Source organism: Stylophora pistillata, chromosome 2 (assembly GCF_964205215.1).
Source record: "Stylophora pistillata chromosome 2, jaStyPist1.2, whole genome shotgun sequence".
Classification (NCBI taxonomy): domain Eukaryota; kingdom Metazoa; phylum Cnidaria; class Anthozoa; order Scleractinia; family Pocilloporidae; genus Stylophora; species Stylophora pistillata.
Window position 1 is genome coordinate 45389712 of NC_142520.1, and position 7689 is coordinate 45397400.

The following is a 7689-nucleotide window of genomic DNA, read 5'->3' on the forward strand; positions in this document are numbered from 1 at the left end:
TGTAACATGGCGGACCAAATCCCAAACTTTTCTCTCGAGTTTTTATTCGACCCAGATGTCCTTTACGACCTAGAAGACGAAGAGAAAACGAGCTATTAGCGTCAATCGATTTAGAGGCTACTGTCAGTAATAATACGACCTACCCGCTAGTGAGTTATGAAAACAATGAGCGAGGCGGCAACTTAAACAAGCAAAGATTTGAAAACAATTCATGTCAAGTGCCGCAATAGACGACATATTACAAGAGCGCAAAAAGAGAAAACCAAAAAATCCACCAAATGGGCTATCCGAGTTTTCGAAGGTGAGTTTTTTTTTTTTGTAAAAATATAATAAATACAATATGAAAACCTCGAATAGGGCGGGCGCACATTTGCTTGATCTTCTCGCCAAAAAAGACAATCAATGAAAGTGGATAATTTCAAGATTGGCTAGCACACACACGTCTTTAACCAACAACTACAACTTCCTCTCGCAAATGAACACCAAAACACCGATAAAATCTTTTTTTTTTTCATATGACATCCGTTTTTTCCGTTTTTTTAATAGATTGGTGCAGTGAAAAAAAAAGTGGCCAAGAACCTCCAACAACAAAGAGTTTGACCTAAATCTCCGCTAATTTTACACAGAAGCACGAACAAAAGATGGTGCATTGTATTCAAGGTCATCCCTTCTTGGATTGCGAAGTGCAATTGAAAGATACCTCAACAATCCGCCATTTAACAGGGGATATCTCCACATCAAAAAGCACAGATTTCCAAGTGGAGATAACAAAACGCGGAGCCTTACTCCATGGAGTACCCTTTGGAATACCTAAACGGAGTACCCCTAAAACTCATGTAGTGGTCGAATAAAATACTTCATAAACATGGTAAATCGTATAAATGTACATATATTTAGTAAATACATTTTGAGCTTTCCCGCTCACCGATTGTCAAATTAAAGTTCTATACATCCCAATTTTTAGGGGGTAGGGGGCTCTCAGTCCTACAGCTTCCCCCATTTTGGTTTTCGCGCTGTGTAATGAGTTCTTTGACTGGAAGATAAAAAAAAAACTTCATACGATGAATAAAACTCACTGTTTCGAGTTCTGCACGAGGTAAAATATTTAAACTTACTACATTTTCCAACTCAATTGCCCAGTCGGATAATTTACTGACCCATCGGTGTTTTTATTTTTTGTTTCTTTACATATCTCAATTTTATTACGCTACAAATAGAAGGGCGAAGAGAAGGTCAGTTTAAACACACGAATTACTTTTTTGTCCTGGCTTTTATCCTCATCGCTTCACACAATTACGAAACCCACGAGGCCTTTTGTTAATAGATTGAACGCCAAACCTCTTAGAGACGCCCTACCTAAACAAGTATCTTGAAAGACGTAATACCTGCTGCCGAATGAAGGATGACCGTACTTTTGGCCTCTTGAAGATTATAAATAAAGATGGTACTCGGCCTATCAACGAAAACGTTCATGGATTACATTTAAGCCTTCTATTTGAAGTGGCCAGCAGTTTAATGTTCAATTCAAGATGGCGGTCACTTCGTGGACTGTGTCTAACTGTGACAATCATAGAGCTGGCAAGCGCAAAATACATTAAGATATGTACAGCTAAACGATTTACCATGTTTATAAAGTATTTTAACAGGGAGCCCTACTCCATGGAATAGGGCTCCGTGTTTTGTCATCTCCCGATTTCCAAGCGTCAAACAGGCTCCTCCGGAGTCAGATAAAGCTAATAAACAAGCACGAGAACAAAGAAAACTCAAAACACAAACCTCGAATTCTAGTAGCAGATTTCCAAAAGATGAAGATTTGAAATGAAATCCGGAGAGATAATCCTTGGGGTCTTCTACGGAATATCTGGCTTCATATAACCTTGTGCTGGTGTCGTCGAGGACGCGAAGGTCTACGATAGTTGACGAAGCAAAGTTTCAAGTTCTTGTTAGATGACAACGGACGGGACTACGTTTCAATGACCCATGACGGGGCTATTAATTAGGAACCATGCAGGGGGGATTGAAAAACGCTTCCCCGCCGGTAATAGACTAACTTATGACCATTCGTAGGTGGTGAAAAATTGCAAAGAAGCAAGGATGGAGCGTACGATGGAAAACTCCGATTTCGGAATTGTAATGGCTGTCTGTATATCGGATTTTGTTTCTATAAGAACCTCCTTCCTTTAAAGTATGGGGTGACATTCGCAAGGTTTTAAATTCCAGACTTTCTTCCAGACTTCCTTCATTTTTTAGAAACTAAAAAGTGAGGAAAACGAAATAACGATTTAATTTCATTCTTTAAGTTGGACGCGTGGCTTGAACGAATTGAACGAAATATGTGATATAAGTTTTTCTCTTTTAACTTTGTATTTATTTAAAACAACAGCTGTAAAAATCTTTACTTCTGTGTGGATTAATTCTCTTCTGCTTAATATGCAGATAAATGCGATCAGTTTCTAACAGGGTAAAGGGACAATCAACATTCAGGTACTAAACATAAGAGCTTTATTACTTTCAGTTATTTTCCTATATATTAGTTTAATTCAATTCCCTCTCGCTTCCTATACTCTAGAAAAATTAGGTTTAAAAGTAATAGGCATTTTTTGGTTGATGACAAATAATCTTCTTTGGCTGCACAGATGTCGATACTTTTGATAAATTTATCACAATATTTATTCCGAACTATTCTATCTCCCGCATGGTTTGCATTTTTTTCTTAGTGTTTGTGATTCTCATGTTATTCCTTTGATGCATATTACGCCGTCGTTTTCTGCGGAACAGAGACACGGAATAACTGAAACATGAATATTTTCTTTCATCACTTTTATATTATTTCTCAGAATTAAATTTTTCCTTACCAAAGCCGGTATATTTCAGCAATAAAAATAGTAAGAGTTAAGGATAATGATCGACATAGAAAAGGTCTGAATTCTTCGACATACAAGAATGTGTGTTTTGTGATGATACTTTACAATGGAAATGGAAATTCTACCGAAAAGGAAACATGTTTCTTTTGCGTTTTTCCAAGTTTGACGTAAATTTGAAAGTCAAATGAACGAAAATTAGACACGAAGCAGTCAGCTTGTAAACTATAAAACAATGATATTCACAGAGTGACGGACATACAGTTATTAAAAGTAAAAGTTTACCACTCATTAAGAAATTGTAAAACAACAGACGAAAAAGAAATTAAAGCAGTCTATCTGTGGGGAAAAAAAATCCTAAATCTGTTATTCTTTTTACCCGAATATATAGATAGCGCATAATGCATACAAATCTTTTTTCTTTTGTAATTTCTTTGATGATGTGCCATGAAACATTTACTGCAAAAGTGCAATTTCTCCTTCTATCTTCAATATATGTTATAGAAACTAAAGCGGATTGGCTGTGAGAATAACGAGACTGGTTAGACCACAAAATTGCAACACTAACATTTCTCCTGCTTTTCTACATCTTAAAAATTTATAAAACACTTTTAATAGTTTCTTGCGACGTGCGCACCATAAATGATATAACAAGATGACTTATGCATTTCAAAATTATAGGGAAGAGATCGAAACATCTGTCCTTTAAAGAGCAATGGGCATTCCTTGCCAAAAAGAACGAATAGTGATGGTTTTCGAATTACTGATGAATTTTGAAATTGATGAATAACCTGACTATTTTATTACGAGCTCTTTTTATCCAAAGGCGGCGAGCTTTCCTTCTTTTATTGCTAGATATCTACACTATCAGTACAAATGTTTATCCTGTTTATGAATATATGCTCCGTGTTCTGCTTAAACATAGCTTCTAAAATATTTCCTCACAGCGAAGTATGTTTAATCAAGTTGATTTCTTTCAGTTTTTGACCAGAGTATCTGTGACCTATGCTCTAGATGTGCATTTTACGCCTAGCTAGCTGTCAAAACAAGGACAACACAAAAATTAGTGAAACTTGAATAAATTTATGACAAAACTTTAACTAATTCACGAAAGTCTCATTTCCCCCACTAACATCGCTGTATTGTCAAAGACAATGGTGTTGAGAAGTTTGGAAAACGATCAAACTGATCGAATAAAAAAGTCAAATAATACTTACGTGAGAGAACAAAACAAGAGGCAGGCAGCTTGTAAGAAATAAGAAAAAAATAACAGCTGATTGGTGGATAAAAGGATAACTAATCCACAACGCTAGGATTTCGATTTATGTATTTCAAAATTCTAAAGATATCATCAATTTTTTTTTTTTTTTTTTTTTTTTTTTTGCGTGAGGGGATAGAAAACACTACAGGCGAAATAAGAGGCAGTTTGTTGATAAGAAAGAGAATTCATACCATGTTCTCCATTTTTTTTTACTTCATATGATAAATACACGATACGAATACAATATTTTAATTTGCGCAACTGTTAGGATTTTGTTCAGCGTTTCAAAAGAAATAAAAAAGCACCGTTATATTTGTTTAGAGGTTGTAAAGCACCAAACAAGGTATGGAATGTGGAGAGTTCTCCTTGTTGCAGGCCTTGCTTTCGTCTGATATGAGGAATATAATATGCTTATGGAAATTTATCTCAATGCATTTGAATCAAAATATATTTGTTATCGATCGCCATGAATCACCAATTAATTTTTTCGTATGATGCACGATCCTCGCAGTAAAGAGCGCTATTTATGCAATAGCGAAAATCAGACCTGAAAATAATCAGGCCTGTACGGGATTCGAACTCTACTGCGAGGATCGTGCATCATACGTATTTAATACCGCACTTCAAAATATATGAACTTCATATATACAATGTATCTGATTTATCATCACGGGTTTATTACGAATCAACTTAACGACCTGTTCCCAGTTGGCTTATTATCTCAAGTGGTAGAGCGCTGCACTAGTATCGCAGAGGTCAGTGGTTCGAATCCCGTACAGGCCTGATTATTTTCAGGTCTGATTTTCGCTATTGCATAAATAGCGCTCTCTACTGCGAGGATTGTGCATCATACGTATTTAATACCGTAGTTCAAAATATATGAACTTCATATATTCATTGTATCTGAATTATTTTTTTAACGGTTCATTTCGTAACTGAATTCTAAGCTAATAGCTCAATGATTACATTAAAATTCTTGTTTCTCACTTCGGTACGTTGTTAAGTGGTCTTTTAATGAGAACTGAGAGAATTAACGATAAAAAACGACGTTTCGGTGTCATCATGACGCCATTGTCAAGGAGAAATAAAAATTACAAAATTTGCGGCAAGGTGTAACACTAAGTTAGCATAAATATGTTAGGAGCTAATTATACAAATAATTTTGCGCGAATTGAATCGCTTTGCAAGTTCAGAGTGGGTTTTAGGTCTCTGATGAAAAGCATTTCGTTCACCAAACAATCGAACTTGTTACTACATTTTTTCAGAATGCTAAAACGTTTCAGTAAGTCTTTCGGGACTTCGCTGTGCCGTTCGTGGTAGTGTTTATATATTTAAGATGCCTTTCGTTTAATCATATCTGTCGCTCTCGATACGGTAGAAATGTTAGATTTGAAAGCAGTAGAAATTTGTTGTTCTTAACAAATTAGCTTCTTTGGTTTTACAGATGTCGATCCTTTCGATGAGTTTATTTTTGCTATGGTTGTCCCCACAATATCTTAAATATTCTAGCTCCCGGACTTTTTAAAAGCAACGTACTTCGATTCGCTGATTTTTCTTTTCCTAGAAATGCCTGAGACCTTTTTTTTTTTTTTGACATAGCCCTTCACGTTATCGATCAAAATCGCATTTCTCCTTACCAAAATCGGTATATTTTTAGGAAAGAATGATGTTGAGAATTCAGGATCATTTATGATAGACTCGGAAGAGTCCAAATCCTTCGACAAAGACACAAATCATTAGTAGTAAGTGTGAAAGTGTAGTGTGATCGTCCGGGTGAGTGTAGTCCTGAGAAGGACTGTTGTCGGTGGTAGTGACTGACGTTTCGACAAACTGTGCGGAGGTCATCATCAGAGTCAAGTAGTAGTAAGACACTCGGTAATCAATTAGTAGCAAGACACTCGGTAATCAATTAGTAGCAAGACACTCGGTAATCAATTAGTAGCAAGACATTCGGTAGGCGATTAGTGGTAAGACACTCGGTAGTCGATTAGTGGTAAGACACTCGGAAATAGTTCACAAGAATGTGTACTTTCCATTCGGTAATTTACATTGGAAATGCTAAAATTTTATGGAAACCGGCGGAAAATTGGAACTCAAATGTCATCAAGCAGTCAGTTTGTGAACGATGAAAATTGTCTTCACCGAGTAACGGAAATGATCATTTGAAAAAGAAAAACTGTACATATTGCTTCTCTTCGATTTACCTAAAAATTTGAAATCAAACCTTTATACCTTCTGTTATTAAGGGGGAAGGCTGGAAGAAATAAGGAAAGCATGTTTGAGGGAAAATATTAACTCATTTGTCAAATATTTTCCCTTATATCAAAAACGTTCGACACGTTTTTTGATTTTATACTGTGCAACAATTAGTACAGTGCAGTGATCAAAGTGTAACTTCTCTTTCTACTTCCAATGCAATGTAACCGGTCGGTTGGATGCAAGAATTAAGAGACTGCTTATTTTGAAGAGCATTCAGTTGGACAAAAAAAATTTGCGAAACTGACGTTTCTTAAACTTTCCTAATAATCAAAGAATGCTTTTGAATAGATTTCTTGCGACGTTGTAGGTCGAAAAGGTTAAGAATAGATGACTGGTTTATTTTGAAGTCATGCAAATTAAAGAAGACAAAAGATCAGAGCATCTGCCGCTCGAAGGAGCAGTGGCCGCTCTTTTGCCAAAGAGAAATAATTACAACGGTTTTCTAATTGCTGCAGATACATCTTAGGCAAATAAATAACCCAATTACCCAGTTATTTTATTACGAGGTCTTTTTATGAAAGCGGTCAGCCATCTTTCTTGCATCATGACTTACTTGTCACTAAAGATGTTCATCCTGTTGATGAATATGCAATGTATTTTTACAACAACTGAACCTATAACATATTTCTCCACCAATTCCACCACAACCGGTATTGTATTCCTTTTCGCTTTTAATCGAAGTAACTGTAAGTTGCGCATTAAAATGCGTTTTACACGGTGTTAAAACATTCGGGATAAAAAGAAACAATTTGTCATTAACAGCGCGTGCACTCTGCTAAGTCTTGCAAAACTTTAAATATCCCATTGATTTTCTTGCTAAGGAAGTTGTAAAACACCTTATGGACTATGAGAAGTAGTTTTTTTAACAAGAACCTTATTCTAACTAAATTCAATGAGCACTTCACAATTACTCATCTTTTCTTTCGTGGAAGAATTAAACATACACGAACATCTGTTCCTATTTGAATAAAGACAGTTTCCTTGAGTCTTTCTGAATTATGTATTTCAAATGTTTGCCTTATATCCACATTGAAGGATTTTGAATTCCAAAATAAGTACTTCAGCTTTTAGTAATATTAAGTAATCAACATATCATTTTTCCTATCAGTAATAGAACATTTTCGAGCAGACGCCTAGTCACAACAAAGGAAGGCGTCGAAGCGGGTAGTCAGTCTACGTGAACGTTCTAAAATAATCAATAAGTTTATTAGAATTCACCAACAATCTGGAGCAAGCAAGTTTGATCTTTTTTCTCTGGCTCAGTAATATTACAAGAGCAAAAACTAACCGAACAGTAGTACTTGAATA